Source organism: Puntigrus tetrazona, chromosome 20, assembly GCF_018831695.1.
Source record: "Puntigrus tetrazona isolate hp1 chromosome 20, ASM1883169v1, whole genome shotgun sequence".
NCBI classification, from domain to species: Eukaryota; Metazoa; Chordata; class Actinopteri; order Cypriniformes; family Cyprinidae; genus Puntigrus; species Puntigrus tetrazona.
Window position 1 is genome coordinate 5,553,545 of NC_056718.1, and position 16,128 is coordinate 5,569,672.

Here is a 16,128-nt window from a genome sequence, read left to right on the forward strand (position 1 = left end):
TTGAACCGTTTAAACCACTCGGCCAAAAAAATCAAAGCCCCTTTTGACAGAAGTGTGATTTGAAGCCACATCTTCATTTGTAGACCAAAATGGGATACTGTGCAAAAGCAGAAATGCCTACTATTACAGTTAAGGCATCAACAGTTATTCGATTTTCAGACTTTGTCTGAAGCCAGATTTGAACCCATGCCACTATGTGGAGAGCAGAAACCTTATCAACTGGCAAGGCTGAAATTGAAATTTTTACTATCTCAACACTTCTTCCAATTACAAAAGAACCTTTGTCAGAAGTGGGATTTGAACCCACGCCTCCATTTGGAGTCCAGAAACCTCATCAACTGAGAAGGTGAAAATGCCTTGAGACTGGCGCCTTAGACCACTCGGCCATTCTGACATGCAAGTTTTGCTGTATGAACAGTAATTCAACAAATGTAATTTGTAGCAGCAAAATATGTTGACTTGGCAATAAGTTGAACCGTTTAAACCACTCGGCCAAAAAAATGTTTACATTTTCTGTGTCTCAACACTTCTTTCAGTTATCAAAGCCCCTTTTGACAGAAGTGTGATTTGAAGCCACATCTTCATTTGTAGACCAAAATGGGATACTGTGCAAAAGCAGAAATGCCTACTATTACAGTTAAGGCATCAGCGTCTATTCGATTTTCAGACTTTGTCTGAAGCCAGATTTGAACCCATGCCACTATGTGGAGAGCAGAAACCTTATCAACTGGCAAGGCTGAAATTGAAATTTTTACTATCTCAACGCTTCTTCCAGTTACAAAAGAACCTTTGTCAGAAGTGGGATTTGAACCCACGCCTCCATTTGGAGACCAGAAACCTCATCAACTGAGAAGGTGAAAATGCCTTGAGTCTGGCGCCTTAGACCACTCGGCCATTCTGACATGCAATATGTGTTGTATGAACAGTAATTCAACAAATGTAATTTGTAGCAGCAGAATATGTTGACTTGGCAATAAGTTGAACCGTTTAAACCACTCGGCCAAAAAAATCAAAGCCCCTTTTGACAGAAGTGTGATTTGAAGCCACATCTTCATTTGTAGACCAAAATGGGATACTGTGCAAAAGCAGAAATGCCTACTATTACAGTTAAGGCATCAACAGTTATTCGATTTTCAGACTTTGTCTGAAGCCAGATTTGAACCCATGCCACTATGTGGAGAGCAGAAACCTTATCAACTGGCAAGGCTGAAATTGAAATTTTTACTATCTCAACACTTCTTCCAATTACAAAAGAACCTTTGTCAGAAGTGGGATTTGAACCCACGCCTCCATTTGGAGACCAGAAACCTCATCAACTGAGAAGGTGAAAATGCCTTGAGACTGGCGCCTTAGACCACTCGGCCATTCTGACATGCAAGTTTTGCTGTATGAACAGTAATTCAACAAATGTAATTTGTAGCAGCAAAATATGTTGACTTGGCAATAAGTTGAACCGTTTAAACCACTCGGCCAAAAAAATGTTTACATTTTCTGTGTCTCAACACTTCTTTCAGTTATCAAAGCCCCTTTTGACAGAAGTGTGATTTGAAGCCACATCTTCATTTGTAGACCAAAATGGGATACTGTGCAAAAGCAGAAATGCCTACTATTACAGTTAAGGCATCAACAGTTATTCGATTTTCAGACTTTGTCTGAAGCCAGATTTGAACCCATGCCACTATGTGGAGAGCAGAAACCTTATCAACTGGCAAGGCTGAAATTGAAATTTTTACTATCTCAACACTTCTTCCAATTACAAAAGAACCTTTGTCAGAAGTGGGATTTGAACCCACGCCTCCATTTGGAGACCAGAAACCTCATCAACTGAGAAGGTGAAAATGCCTTGAGACTGGCGCCTTAGACCACTCGGCCATTCTGACATGCAAGTTTTGCTGTATGAACAGTAATTCAACAAATGTAATTTGTAGCAGCAAAATATGTTGACTTGGCAATAAGTTGAACCGTTTAAACCACTCGCCAAAAAAATGTTTACATTTTCTGTGTCTCAACACTTCTTTCAGTTATCAAAGCCCCTTTTGACAGAAGTGTGATTTGAAGCCACATCTTCATTTGTAGACCAAAATGGGATACTGTGCAAAAGCAGAAATGCCTACTATTACAGTTAAGGCATCAGCGTCTATTCGATTTTCAGACTTTGTCTGAAGCCAGATTTGAACCCATGCCACTATGTGGAGAGCAGAAACCTTATCAACTGGCAAGGCTGAAATTGAAATTTTTACTATCTCAACGCTTCTTCCAGTTACAAAAGAACCTTTGTCAGAAGTGGGATTTGAACCCACGCCTCCATTTGGAGACCAGAAACCTCATCAACTGAGAAGGTGAAAATGCCTTGAGTCTGGCGCCTTAGACCACTCGGCCATTCTGACATGCAATATGTGTTGTATGAACAGTAATTCAACAAATGTAATTTGTAGCAGCAGAATATGTTGACTTGGCAATAAGTTGAACCGTTTAAACCACTCGGCCAAAAAATCAAAGCCCCTTTTGACAGAAGTGTGATTTGAAGCCACATCTTCATTTGTAGACCAAAATGGGATACTGTGCAAAAGCAGAAATGCCTACTATTACAGTTAAGGCATCAACAGTTATTCGATTTTCAGACTTTGTCTGAAGCCAGATTTGAACCCATGCCACTATGTGGAGAGCAGAAACCTTATCAACTGGCAAGGCTGAAATTGAAATTTTTACTATCTCAACACTTCTTCCAATTACAAAAGAACCTTTGTCAGAAGTGGATTTGAACCCACGCCTCCATTTGGAGACCAGAAACCTCATCAACTGAGAAGGTGAAAATGCCTTGAGACTGGCGCCTTAGACCACTCGGCCATTCTGACATGCAAGTTTTGCTGTATGAACAGTAATTCAACAAATGTAATTTGTAGCAGCAAAATATGTTGACTTGGCAATAAGTTGAACCGTTTAAACCACTCGCCAAAAAAATGTTTACATTTTCTGTGTCTCAACACTTCTTTCAGTTATCAAAGCCCCTTTTGACAGAAGTGTGATTTGAAGCCACATCTTCATTTGTAGACCAAAATGGGATACTGTGCAAAAGCAGAAATGCCTACTATTACAGTTAAGGCATCAGCGTCTATTCGATTTTCAGACTTTGTCTGAAGCCAGATTTGAACCCATGCCACTATGTGGAGAGCAGAAACCTTATCAACTGGCAAGGCTGAAATTGAAATTTTTACTATCTCAACACTTCTTCCAATTACAAAAGAACCTTTGTCAGAAGTGGATTTGAACCCACGCCTCCATTTGGAGACCAGAAACCTCATCAACTGAGAAGGTGAAAATGCCTTGAGACTGGCGCCTTAGACCACTCGGCCATTCTGACATGCAAGTTTTGCTGTATGAACAGTAATTCAACAAATGTAATTTGTAGCAGCAAAATATGTTGACTTGGCAATAAGTTGAACCGTTTAAACCACTCGGCCAAAAAATGTTTACATTTTCTGTGTCTCAACACTTCTTTCAGTTATCAAAGCCCCTTTTGACAGAAGTGTGATTTGAAGCCACATCTTCATTTGTAGACCAAAATGGGATACTGTGCAAAAGCAGAAATGCCTACTATTACAGTTAAGGCATCAGCGTCTATTCGATTTTCAGACTTTGTCTGAAGCCAGATTTGAACCCATGCCACTATGTGGAGAGCAGAAACCTTATCAACTGGCAAGGCTGAAATTGAAATTTTACTATCTCAACGCTTCTTCCAGTTACAAAATAACCTTTGTCAGAAGTGGGATTTGAACCCACGCCTCCATTTGGAGACCAGAAACCTCATCAACTGAGAAGGTGAAAATGCCTTGAGTCTGGCGCCTTAGACCACTCGGCCATTCTGACATGCAATATGTGTTGTATGAACAGTAATTCAACAAATGTAATTTGTAGCAGCAGAATATGTTGACTTGGCAATAAGTTGAACCGTTTAAACCACTCGCCAAAAAAATCAAAGCCCCTTTTGACAGAAGTGTGATTTGAAGCCACATCTTCATTTGTAGACCAAAATGGGATACTGTGCAAAAGCAGAAATGCCTACTATTACAGTTAAGGCATCAACAGTTATTCGATTTTCAGACTTTGTCTGAAGCCAGATTTGAACCCATGCCACTATGTGGAGAGCAGAAACCTTATCAACTGGCAAGGCTGAAATTGAAATTTTTACTATCTCAACACTTCTTCCAATTACAAAAGAACCTTTGTCAGAAGTGGGATTTGAACCCACGCTCCATTTGGAGACCAGAAACCTCATCAACTTAGAAGGTGAAAATGCCTTGAGACTGGCGCCTTAGACCACTCGGCCATTCTGACATGCAAGTTTTGCTGTATGAACAGTAATTCAACAAATGTAATTTGTAGCAGCAAAATATGTTGACTTGGCAATAAGTTGAACCGTTTAAACCACTCGGCCAAAAAAATGTTTACATTTTCTGTGTCTCAACACTTCTTTCAGTTATCAAAGCCCCTTTTGACAGAAGTGTGATTTGAAGCCACATCTTCATTTGTAGACCAAAATGGGATACTGTGCAAAAGCAGAAATGCCTACTATTACAGTTAAGGCGTCAGCGTCTATTCGATTTTCAGACTTTGTCTGAAGCCAGATTTGAACCCATGCCACTATGTGGAGAGCAGAAACCTTATCAACTGGCAAGGCTGAAATTGAAATTTTTACTATCTCAACGCTTCTTCCAGTTACAAAAGTACCTTTGTCAGAAGTGGGATTTGAACCCACGCCTCCATTTGGAGACCAGAAACCTCATCAACTGAGAAGGTGAAAATGCCTTGAGTCTGGCGCCTTAGACCACTCGGCCATTCTGACATGCAATATGTGTTGTATGAACAGTAATTCAACAAATGTAATTTGTAGCAGCAGAATATGTTGACTTGGCAATAAGTTGAACCGTTTAAACCACTCGGCCAAAAAAATCAAAGCCCCTTTTGACAGAAGTGTGATTTGAAGCCACATCTTCATTTGTAGACCAAAATGGGATACTGTGCAAAAGCAGAAATGCCTACTATTACAGTTAAGGCATCAGCATTTATTCGATTTTCAGACTTTGTCTGAAGCCAGATTTGAACCCGTGCCACTATGTGGAGAGCAGAAACCTTATCAACTGGCAAGGCTGAAATTGAAATTTTTACTATCTCAACACTTCTTCCAGTTACAAAGACCCTTTGTCAGAAGTGGGATTTGAACCCACGCCTCCATTTGGAGACCAAAACCTCATCAACTGAGAAGGTGAAAATGCCTTGAGTCTGGCGCCTTAGACCACTCGGCCATTCTGACATGCAAATTTTGCTGTATGAACAGTAATTCAACAAATGTAATTTGTAGCAGCAGAATATGTTGACTTGGCAATAAGTTGAACCGTTTAAACCACTCGGCCAAAAAAATGTAAGGCATCAGCATTTATTCGATTTTCAGACTTTGTCTGAAGCCAGATTTGAACCTGTGCCACTATGTGGAGAGCAGAAACCTTATCAACTGGCAAGGCTGAAATTGAAATTTTTACTATCTCAACACTTCTTCCAGTTACAAAAGACCCTTTGTCAGAAGTGGGATTTGAACCCACGCCTCCATTTGGAGACCAGAAACCTCATCAACTGAGAAGGTGAAAATGCCTTAAGTTTGGCGCCTTAGACCACTCGGCCATTCTGACATGCAAGTTTTGCTGTATGAACAGTAATTCAACAAATGTAATTTGTAGCAGCAAAATATGTTGACTTGGCAATAAGTTGAACCGTTTAAACCACTCGGCCAAAAAAATGTTTACAATTTCTGTGTCTCAACACTTCTTTCAGTTATCAAAGACCATTTGACAGAATTGTGATTTGAAGCCACATCTTCATTTGTAGACCAAAATGGGATACTGTGCAAAAGCAGAAATGCCTACTATTACAGTTAAGGCATCAGCGTTTATTCGATTTTCAGACTTTGTCTGAAGCCAGATTTGAACCCGTGCCACTATGTGGAGAGCAGAAACCTTATCAACTGGCAAGGCTGAAATTGAAATTTTTACTATCTCAACACTTCTTCCAGTTACAAAAGACCCTTTGTCAGAAGTGGGATTTGAACCCACGCCTCCATTTGGAGACCAGAAACCTCATCAACTGAGAAGGTGAAAATGCCTTGAGTCCGGCGCCTTAGACCACTCGGCCATTCTGACATGCAATATGTGCTGTATGAACAGTAATTCAACAAATGTAATTTGTAGCAGCAAAATATGTTGACTTGGCAATAAGTTGAACCGTTTAAACCACTCGGCCAAAAAAATGTAAGGCATCAGCATTTATTCGATTTTCAGACTTTGTCTGAAGCCAGATTTGAACCTGTGCCACTATGTGGAGAGCAGAAACCTTCTCAACTGGCAAGGCTGAAATTGAAATTTTTACTATCTCAACACTTCTTCCAGTTACAAAAGAACCTTTGTCAGAAGTGGGATTTGAACCCACGCCTCCATTTGGAGACCAGAAACCTCATCAACTGAGAAGGTGAAAATGCCTTGAGTCTGGCGCCTTAGACCACTCGGCCATTCTGACATGCAATATGTGTTGTATGAACAGTAATTCAACAAATGTAATTTGTAGCAGCAGAATATGTTGACTTGGCAATAAGTTGAACCGTTTAAACCACTCGGCCAAAAAAATAAAAGCCCCTTTTGACAGAAGTGTGATTTGAAGCCACATCTTCATTTGTAGACCAAAATGGGATACTGTGCAAAAGCAGAAATGCCTACTATTACAGTTAAGGCATCAGCATTTATTCGATTTTCAGACTTTGTCTGAAGCCAGATTTGAACCCATACCACTATGTGGAGAGCAGAAACCTTCTCAACTGGCAAGGCTGAAATTGAAATTTTTACTATCTCAACACTTCTTCCAGTTACAAAAGAACCTTTGTCAGAAGTGGGATTTGAACCCACGCCTCCATTTGGAGACCAGAAACCTCATCAACTGAGAAGGTGAAAATGCCTTGAGTCTGGCGCCTTAGACCACTCGGCCATTCTGACATGCAAGTTTTGCTGCATGAACAGTAATTCTACAAATGTAATTTGTAGCAGCAAAATATGTTGACTTGGCAATAAGTTGAACCGTTTAAACCACTCGGCCAAAAAAATGTTTACATTTTCTGTGTCTCAACACTTCTTTCAGTTATCAAAGCCCCTTTTGACAGAAGTGTGATTTGAAGCCACATCTTCATTTGTAGACCAAAATGGGATACTGTGCAAAAGCAGAAATGCCTACTATTACAGTTAAGGCATCAGCGTTTATTCGATTTTCAGACTTTGTCTGAAGCCAGATTTGAACCCATGCCACTATGTGGAGAGCTGAAACCTTATCAACTGGCAAGGCTGAAATTGAAATTTTTACTATCTCAAAACTTCTTCCAGTTACAAAAGAACCTTTGTCAGAAGTGGGATTTCAACCCACACCTCCATTTGGAGACCAGAAACCTCATCAACTGAGAAGGTGAAAACGCCTTGAGTCTGGCGCCTTAGACCACTCGGCCATTCTGACATGCAATATGTGCTGTATGAACAGTAATTCAACAAATGTAATTTGTAGCAGCAAAATATGTTGACTTGGCAATAAGTTGAACCGCTTAAACCACTCGCCAAAAAAATGTTTACAATTTCTGTGTCTCAACACTTCTTTCAGTTATCAAAGACCATTTGACAGAAGTGTGATTTGAAGCCACATCTTCATTTGTAGACCAAAATGGGATACTGTGCAAAAGCAGAAATGCCTACTATTACAGTTAAGGCATCAGCATTTATTCGATTTTCAGACTTTGTCTGAAGCCAGATTTGAACCCGTGCCACTATGTGGAGAGCAGAAACCTTATCAACTGGCAAGGCTGAAATTGAAATTTTTACTATCTCAACACTTCTTCCAGTTACAAAAGACCCTTTGTCAGAAGTGGATTTGAACCCACGCCTCCATTTGGAGACCAGAAACCTCATCAACTGAGAAGGTGAAAATGCCTTGAGTCCGGCGCCTTAGACCACTCGGCCATTCTGACATGCAATATGTGCTGTATGAACAGTAATTCAACAAATGTAATTTGTAGCAGCAAAATATGTTGACTTGGCAATAAGTTGAACCGTTTAAACCACTCGCCAAAAAAATGTAAGGCATCAGCATTTATTCGATTTTCAGACTTTGTCTGAAGCCAGATTTGAACCTGTGCCACTATGTGGAGAGCAGAAACCTTCTCAACTGGCAAGGCTGAAATTGAAATTTTACTATCTCAACACTTCTTCCAGTTACAAAAGAACCTTTGTCAGAAGTGGGATTTGAACCCACGCCTCCATTTGCAGACCAGAAACCTCATCAACTGAGAAGGTGAAAATGCCTTGAGTCTGGCGCCTTAGACCACTCGGCCAATCTGACATGCAATATGTGTTGTATGAACAGTAATTCAACAAATGTAATTTGTAGCAGCAGAATATGTTGACTTGGCAATAAGTTGAACCGTTTAAACCACTCGGCCAAAAAAATAAAGCCCCTTTTGACAGAAGTGTGATTTGAAGCCACATCTTCATTTGTAGACCAAAATGGGATACTGTGCAAAAGCAGAAATGCCTACTATTACAGTTAAGGCATCAGCATTTATTCGATTTTCAGACTTTGTCTGAAGCCAGATTTGAACCCATACCACTATGTGGAGAGCAGAAACCTTCTCAACTGGCAAGGCTGAAATTGAAATTTTTACTATCTCAACACTTCTTCCAGTTACAAAAGAACCTTTGTCAGAAGTGGATTTGAACCCACGCCTCCATTTGGAGACCAGAAACCTCATCAACTGAGAAGGTGAAAATGCCTTGAGTCTGGCGCCTTAGACCACTCGGCCATTCTGACATGCAAGTTTTGCTGCATGAACAGTAATTCTACAAATGTAATTTGTAGCAGCAAAATATGTTGACTTGGCAATAAGTTGAACCGCTTAAACCACTCGCCAAAAAAATGTTTACATTTTCTGTGTCTCAACACTTCTTTCAGTTATCAAAGCCCCTTTTGACAGAAGTGTGATTTGAAGCCACATCTTCATTTGTAGACCAAAATGGGATACTGTGCAAAAGCAGAAATGCCTACTATTACAGTTAAGGCATCAGCGTTTATTCGATTTTCAGACTTTGTCTGAAGCCAGATTTGAACCCATGCCACTATGTGGAGAGCAGAAACCTTATCAACTGGCAAGGCTGAAATTGAAATTTTTACTATCTCAAAACTTCTTCCAGTTACAAAAGAACCTTTGTCAGAAGTGGGATTTCAACCCACACCTCCATTTGGAGACCAGAAACCTCATCAACTGAGAAGGTGAAAACGCCTTGAGTCTGGCGCCTTAGACCACTCGGCCATTCTGACATGCAATATGTGCTGTATGAACAGTAATTCAACAAATGTAATTTGTAGCAGCAAAATATGTTGACTTGGCAATAAGTTGAACCGCTTAAACCACTCGCCAAAAAAATGTTTACAATTTCTGTGTCTCAACACTTCTTTCAGTTATCAAAGACCATTTGACAGAAGTGTGATTTGAAGCCACATCTTCATTTGTAGACCAAAATGGGATACTGTGCAAAGCAGAAATGCCTACTATTACAGTTAAGGCATCAGCATTTATTCGATTTTCAGACTTTGTCTGAAGCCAGATTTGAACCCGTGCCACTATGTGGAGAGCAGAAACCTTATCAACTGGCAAGGCTGAAATTGAAATTTTTACTATCTCAACACTTCTTCCAGTTACAAAAGACCCTTTGTCAGAAGTGGGATTTGAACCCACGCCTCCATTTGGAGACCAGAAACCTCATCAACTGAGAAGGTGAAAATGCCTTGAGTCCGGCGCCTTAGACCACTCGGCCATTCTGACATGCAATATGTGCTGTATGAACAGTAATTCAACAAATGTAATTTGTAGCAGCAAAATATGTTGACTTGGCAATAAGTTGAACCGTTTAAACCACTCGGCCAAAAATGTTTACATTTTCTGTGTCTCAACACTTCTTTCAGTTATCAAAGCCCTTTTGACAGAAGTGTGATTTGAAGCCACATCTTCATTTGTAGACCAAAATGGGATACTGTGCAAAAGCAGAAATGCCTACTATTACAGTTAAGGCATCAGCATTTATTCGATTTTCAGACTTTGTCTGAAGCCAGATTTGAACCCATGCCACTATGTGGAGAGCAGAAACCTTATCAACTGGCAAGGCTGAAATTGAAATTTTTACTATCTCAACACTTCTTCCAGTTACAAAAGAACCTTTGTCAGAAGTGGGATTTGAACCCACGCCTCCATTTGGAGACCAGAAACCTCATCAACTGAGAAGGTGAAAAGCCTTGAGTCTGGCGCCTTAGACCACTCGGCCATTCTGACATGCAATATGTGCTGTATGAACAGTAATTCAACAAATGTAATTTGTAGCAGCAAAATATGTTGACTTGGCAATAAGTTGAACTGTTTAAACCACTCGGCCAAAAAAATCAAAGCCCCTTTTGACAGAAGTGTGATTTGAAGCCACATCTTCATTTGTAGACCAAAATGGGATACTGTGCAAAAGCAGAAATGCCTACTATTACAGTTAAGGCATCAGCATTTATTCGATTTTCAGACTTTGTCTGAAGCCAGATTTGAACCCATGCCACTATGTGGAGAGCAGAAACCTTATCAACTGGCAAGGCTGAAATTGAAATTTTTACTATCTCAACACTTCTTCCAGTTACAAAAGAACCTTTGTCAGAAGTGGGATTTGAACCCACGCCTCCATTTGGAGACCAGAAACCTCATCAACTGAGAAGGTGAAAAGCCTTGAGTCTGGCGCCTTAGACCACGCGGCCATTCTGACATGCAATATGTGCTGTATGAACAGTAATTCAACAAATGTAATTTGTAGCAGCAAAATATGTTGACTTGGCAATAAGTTGAACTGTTTAAACCACTCGCCAAAAAAATCAAAGCCCCTTTTGACAGAAGTGTGATTTGAAGCCACATCTTCATTTGTAGACCAAAATGGGATACTGTGCAAAAGCAGAAATGCCTACTATTACAGTTAAGGCATCAGCATTTATTCAATTTTCAGACTTTGTCTGAAGCCAGATTTGAACCCATACCACTATGTGGAGAGAAGAAACCTTCTCAACTGGCAAGGCTGAAATTGAAATTTTTACTATCTCAACACTTCTTCCAGTTACAAAATAACCTTTGTCAGAAGTGGATTTGAACCCACGCCTCCATTTGGAGACCAGAAACCTCATCAACTAAGAAGGTGAAAATGCCTTGAGTCTGGCGCCTTAGACCACTCTCGGCCATTCTGACATGCAAATTTTGCTGTATGAACAGTAATTCAACAAATGTAATTTGTAGCAGCAGAATATGTTGACTTGGCAATAAGTTGAACCGTTTAAACCACTCGGCCAAAAAAATGTTTACATTTTCTGTGTCTCAACACTTCTTTCAGTTATCAAAGCCCCTTTTGACAGAAGTGTGATTTGAAGCCACATCTTCATTTGTAGACCAAAATGGGATACTGTGCAAAAGCAGAAATGCCTACTATTACAGTTAAGGCATCAGCATTTATTCGATTTTCAGACTTTGTCTGAAGCCAGATTTGAACCCGTGCCACTATGTGGAGAGCAGAAACCTTATCAACTGGCAAGGCTGAAATTGAAATTTTTACTATCTCAACACTTCTTCCAGTTACAAAAGACCCTTTGTCAGAAGTGGGATTTGAACCCACGCCTCCATTTGGAGACCAGAAACCTCATCAACTGAGAAGGTGAAAAAAAGCCTTGAGTCTGGCGCCTTAGACCACTCGGCCATTCTGACATGCAATATGTGCTGTATGAACAGTAATTCCACAAATGTAATTTGTAGCAGCAAAATATGTTGATTGGCAATAAGTTGAACCGCTTAAACCACTCGGCCAAAAAAATGTTTACATTTTCTGTGTCTCAACACTTCTTTCAGTTATCAAAGCCCCTTTTGACAGAAGTGTGATTTGAAGCCACATCTTCATTTGTAGACCAAAATGGGATACTGTGCAAAAGCAGAAATGCCTACTATTACAGTTAAGGCATCAACAGTCATTCGATTTTCAGACTTTGTCTGAAGCCAGATTTGAACCCATGCCACTATGTGGAGAGCAGAAACCTTATCAACTGGCAAGGCTGAAATTGAAATTTTTACTATCTCAACACTTCTTCCAATTACAAAAGAACCTTTGTCAGAAGTGGGATTTGAACCCACGCCTCCAGTTGGAGACCAGAAACCTCATCAACTGAGAAGGTGAAAATGCCTTGAGTCTGGCGCCTTAGACCACTCGGCCATTCTGACATGCAAGTTTTGCTGTATGAACAGTAATTCAACAAATGTAATTTGTAGCAGCAAAATATGTTGACTTGGCAATAAGTTGAACCGTTTAAACCACTCGCCAAAAAAATGTTTACATTTTCTGTGTCTCAACACTTCTTTCAGTTATCAAAGCCCCTTTTGACAGAAGTGTGATTTGAAGCCACATCTTCATTTGTAGACCAAAATGGGATACTGTGCAAAAGCAGAAATGCCTACTATTACAGTTAAGGCATCAACAGTTATTCGATTTTCAGACTTTGTCTGAAGCCAGATTTGAACCCATGCCACTATGTGGAGAGCAGAAACCTTATCAACTGGCAAGGTTGAAATTGAAATTTTTACTATCTCAACACTTCTTCCAATTACAAAAGAACCTTTGTCAGAAGTGGGATTTGAACCCACGCCTCCATTTGGAGACCAGAAACCTCATCAACTGAGAAGATGAAAATGCCTTGAGTCTGGCGCCTTAGACCACTCGGCCATTCTGACATGCAAGTTTTGCTGTATGAACAGTAATTCAACAAATGTAATTTGTAGCAGCAAAATATGTTGACTTGGCAATAAGTTGAACCGCTTAAACCACTCGGCCAAAAAAACATGTTTACATTTTCTGTGTCTCAACACTTCTTTCAGTTATCAAAGCCCCTTTTGACAGAAGTGTGATTTGAAGCCACATCTTCATTTGTAGACCAAAATGGGATACTGTGCAAAAGCAGAAATGCCTACTATTACAGTTAAGGCATCAACAGTTATTCGATTTTCAGACTTTTGTCTGAAGCCAGATTTGAACCCATGCCACTATGTGGAGAGCAGAAACCTTATCAACTGGCAAGGTTGAAATTGAAATTTTTACTATCTCAACACTTCTTCCAATTACAAAAGAACCTTTGTCAGAAGTGGGATTTGAACCCCACGCCTCCATTTGGAGACCAGAAACCTCATCAACTGAGAAGGTGAAAATGCCTTGAGTCTGGCGCCTTAGACCACTCGGCCATTCTGACATGCAAATTTTGCTGTATGAACAGTAATTCAACAAATGTAATTTGTAGCAGCAGAATATGTTGACTTGGCAATAAGTTGAACCGTTTAAACCACTCGGCCAAAAAAATGTAAGGCATCAGCATTTATTCGATTTTCAGACTTTGTCTGAAGCCAGATTTGAACCCGAAATGCCTACTATTACAGTACCACTATGTGGAGAGCAGAAACCTTATCAACTGGCAAGGCTGAAATTGAAATTTTACTATCTCAACACTTCTTCCAGTTACAAAAGACCCTTTGTCAGAAGTGGATTTGAACCCACGCCTCCATTTGGAGACCAGAAACCTCATCAACTGAGAAGGTGAAAATGCCTTGAGTCAGGCGCCTTAGACCACTCGGCCATTCTGACATGCAATATGTGCTGTATGAACAGTAATTCAACAAATGTAATTTGTAGCAGCAAAATATGTTGATTGGCAATAAGTTGAACCGTTTAAACCACTCGGCCAAAAAAATGTTTACATTTTCTGTGTCTCAACACTTCTTTCAGTTATCAAAGCCCCTTTTGACAGAAGTGTGATTTGAAGCCACATCTTCATTTGTAGACCAAAATGGGATACTGTGCAAAAGCAGAAATGCCTACTATTACAGTTAAGGCATCAACAGTTATTCGATTTTCAGACTTTGTCTGAAGCCAGATTTGAACCCATGCCACTATGTGGAGAGCAGAAACCTTATCAACTGGCAAGGTTGAAATTGAAATTTTTACTATCTCAACACTTCTTCCAATTACAAAAGAACCTTTGTCAGAAGTGGGATTTGAACCCACGCCTCCATTTGGAGACCAGAAACCTCATCAACTGAGAAGGTGAAAATGCCTTGAGTCTGGCGCCTTAGACCACTCGGCCATTCTGACATGCAAATTTTGCTGTATGAACAGTAATTCAACAAATGTAATTTGTAGCAGCAGAATATGTTGACTTGGCAATAAGTTGAACCGCTTAAACCACTCGCCAAAAAAATGTAAGGCATCAGCATTTATTCGATTTTCAGACTTTGTCTGAAGCCAGATTTGAACCCGTGCCACTATGTGGAGAGCAGAAACCTTATCAACTGGCAAGGCTGAAATTGAAATTTTTACTATCTCAACACTTCTTCCAGTTACAAAGAACCTTTGTCAGAAGTGGGATTTGAACCCACGCCTCCATTTGGAGACCAGAAACCTCATCAACTGAGAAGGTGAAAATGCCTTGAGTCTGGCGCCTTAGACCACTCGGCCATTCTGACATGCAATATGTGCTGTATGAACAGTAATTCAACAAATGTAATTTGTAGCAGCAAAATATGTTGATTGGCAATAAGTTGAACCGCTTAAACCACTCAGCCAAAAAATGTTTACATTTTCTGTGTCTCAACACTTCTTTCAGTTATCAAAGCCCCTTTGACAGAAGTGTGATTTGAAGCCACATCTTCATTTGTAGACCAAAATGGGATACTGTGTAAAGCAGAAATGCCTACTATTACAGTTAAGGCATCAACAGTTATTCGATTTTCAGACTTTGTCTGAAGCCAGATTTGAACCCATGCCACTATGTGGAGAGCAGAAACCTTATCAACTGGCAAGGTTGAAATTGAAATTTTACTATCTCAACACTTCTTCCAATTACAAAAGAACCTTTGTCAGAAGTGGGATTTGAACCCACGCCCATTTGGAGACCAGAAACCTCATCAACTGAGAAGGTGAAAATGCTGTGAATGCCTGAAATTTGGCGCCTTTAGATTATCGGCCATTCTGACATGCAAATTTTTGCTGTATGAACAGTAATTCCAACAAATGTAATTTGTAGCAGCAGAATATGTTGACTTGGCAATAAGTTGAACCGATTTAAACCACTCGGCCAAAAAAAAGTGTAAGGCATCAGCATTTATTCGATTTTCAGACTTTGTCTGAAGCCAGATTTGAACCCGTGCCACTATGTGGAGAGCAGAAACCTTATCAACTGGCAAGGCTGAAATTGAAATTTTTACTATCTCAACACTTCTTCCAGTTACAAAAGACCCTTTGTCAGAAGTGGATTTGAACCCACGCTCCATTTGGAGACCAGAAACCTCATCAACTGAGAAGGTGAAAATGCCTTGAGTCAGGCGCCTTAGACCACTCGGCCATTCTGACATGCAATATGTGCTGTATGAACAGTAATTCAACAAATGTAATTTGTAGCAGCAAAATATGTTGATTGGCAATAAGTTGAACCGTTTAAACCACTCGGCCAAAAAATGTTTACATTTTCTGTGTCTCAACACTTCTTTCAGTTATCAAAGCCCCTTTTGACAGAAGTGTGATTTGAAGCCACATCTTCATTTGTAGACCAAAATGGGATACTGTGCAAAAGCAGAAATGCCTACTATTACAGTTAAGGCATCAACAGTTATTCGATTTTCAGACTTTGTCTGAAGCCAGATTTGAACCCATGCCACTATGTGGAGAGCAGAAACCTTATCAACTGGCAAGGTTGAAATTGAAATTTTACTATCTCAACACTTCTTCCAATTACAAAAGAACCTTTGTCAGAAGTGGGATTTGAACCCACGCCTCCATTTGGAGACCAGAAACCTCATCAACTGAGAAGGTGAAAATGCCTTGAGTCTGGCGCCTTAGACCACTCGGCCATTCTGACATGCAAATTTTGCTGTATGAACAGTAATTCAACAAATGTAATTTGTAGCAGCAGAATATGTTGACTTGGCAATAAGTTGAACCGTTTAAACCA

At 40.1% G+C, this 16,128-nt stretch overlaps 12 non-coding genes across 12 annotated transcripts; all 12 read right to left on the reverse strand.

Annotated features, from left to right (window-relative positions):
- Window positions 1–790: 790 nt before the first annotated feature.
- trnal-caa lies at window positions 791–902 on the reverse strand. The gene is made up of 2 exons: window positions 865–902; window positions 791–836 (listed from the first exon to the last, which is right to left on the reverse strand). It is a non-coding gene; the product is annotated as a tRNA-Leu (tRNA).
- Window positions 903–2,275: 1,373 nt separating this feature from the next.
- trnal-caa lies at window positions 2,276–2,387 on the reverse strand. Its single transcript has 2 exons — window positions 2,350–2,387; window positions 2,276–2,321 (listed from the first exon to the last, which is right to left on the reverse strand). It is a non-coding gene; the product is annotated as a tRNA-Leu (tRNA).
- Window positions 2,388–3,755: 1,368 nt separating this feature from the next.
- trnal-caa lies at window positions 3,756–3,867 on the reverse strand. Its single transcript has 2 exons — window positions 3,830–3,867; window positions 3,756–3,801 (listed from the first exon to the last, which is right to left on the reverse strand). It is a non-coding gene; the product is annotated as a tRNA-Leu (tRNA).
- An 864-nt stretch (window positions 3,868–4,731) lies between these two features.
- On the reverse strand, window positions 4,732–4,843 carry trnal-caa. The gene is made up of 2 exons: window positions 4,806–4,843; window positions 4,732–4,777 (listed from the first exon to the last, which is right to left on the reverse strand). It is a non-coding gene; the product is annotated as a tRNA-Leu (tRNA).
- A 729-nt stretch (window positions 4,844–5,572) lies between these two features.
- On the reverse strand, window positions 5,573–5,684 carry trnal-uaa. The gene is made up of 2 exons: window positions 5,647–5,684; window positions 5,573–5,618 (listed from the first exon to the last, which is right to left on the reverse strand). It is a non-coding gene; the product is annotated as a tRNA-Leu (tRNA).
- A 768-nt stretch (window positions 5,685–6,452) lies between these two features.
- On the reverse strand, window positions 6,453–6,564 carry trnal-caa. Its single transcript has 2 exons — window positions 6,527–6,564; window positions 6,453–6,498 (listed from the first exon to the last, which is right to left on the reverse strand). It is a non-coding gene; the product is annotated as a tRNA-Leu (tRNA).
- Window positions 6,565–6,922: 358 nt separating this feature from the next.
- trnal-caa lies at window positions 6,923–7,034 on the reverse strand. Its single transcript has 2 exons — window positions 6,997–7,034; window positions 6,923–6,968 (listed from the first exon to the last, which is right to left on the reverse strand). It is a non-coding gene; the product is annotated as a tRNA-Leu (tRNA).
- A 3,257-nt stretch (window positions 7,035–10,291) lies between these two features.
- Window positions 10,292–10,402, reverse strand: trnal-caa. The gene is made up of 2 exons: window positions 10,365–10,402; window positions 10,292–10,337 (listed from the first exon to the last, which is right to left on the reverse strand). It is a non-coding gene; the product is annotated as a tRNA-Leu (tRNA).
- Window positions 10,403–12,753: 2,351 nt separating this feature from the next.
- trnal-caa lies at window positions 12,754–12,865 on the reverse strand. The gene is made up of 2 exons: window positions 12,828–12,865; window positions 12,754–12,799 (listed from the first exon to the last, which is right to left on the reverse strand). It is a non-coding gene; the product is annotated as a tRNA-Leu (tRNA).
- Window positions 12,866–14,161: 1,296 nt separating this feature from the next.
- trnal-caa lies at window positions 14,162–14,273 on the reverse strand. The gene is made up of 2 exons: window positions 14,236–14,273; window positions 14,162–14,207 (listed from the first exon to the last, which is right to left on the reverse strand). It is a non-coding gene; the product is annotated as a tRNA-Leu (tRNA).
- A 259-nt stretch (window positions 14,274–14,532) lies between these two features.
- On the reverse strand, window positions 14,533–14,644 carry trnal-caa. Its single transcript has 2 exons — window positions 14,607–14,644; window positions 14,533–14,578 (listed from the first exon to the last, which is right to left on the reverse strand). It is a non-coding gene; the product is annotated as a tRNA-Leu (tRNA).
- Window positions 14,645–15,923: 1,279 nt separating this feature from the next.
- On the reverse strand, window positions 15,924–16,035 carry trnal-caa. The gene is made up of 2 exons: window positions 15,998–16,035; window positions 15,924–15,969 (listed from the first exon to the last, which is right to left on the reverse strand). It is a non-coding gene; the product is annotated as a tRNA-Leu (tRNA).
- Between the last annotated feature and the right edge of the window lie 93 nt (window positions 16,036–16,128).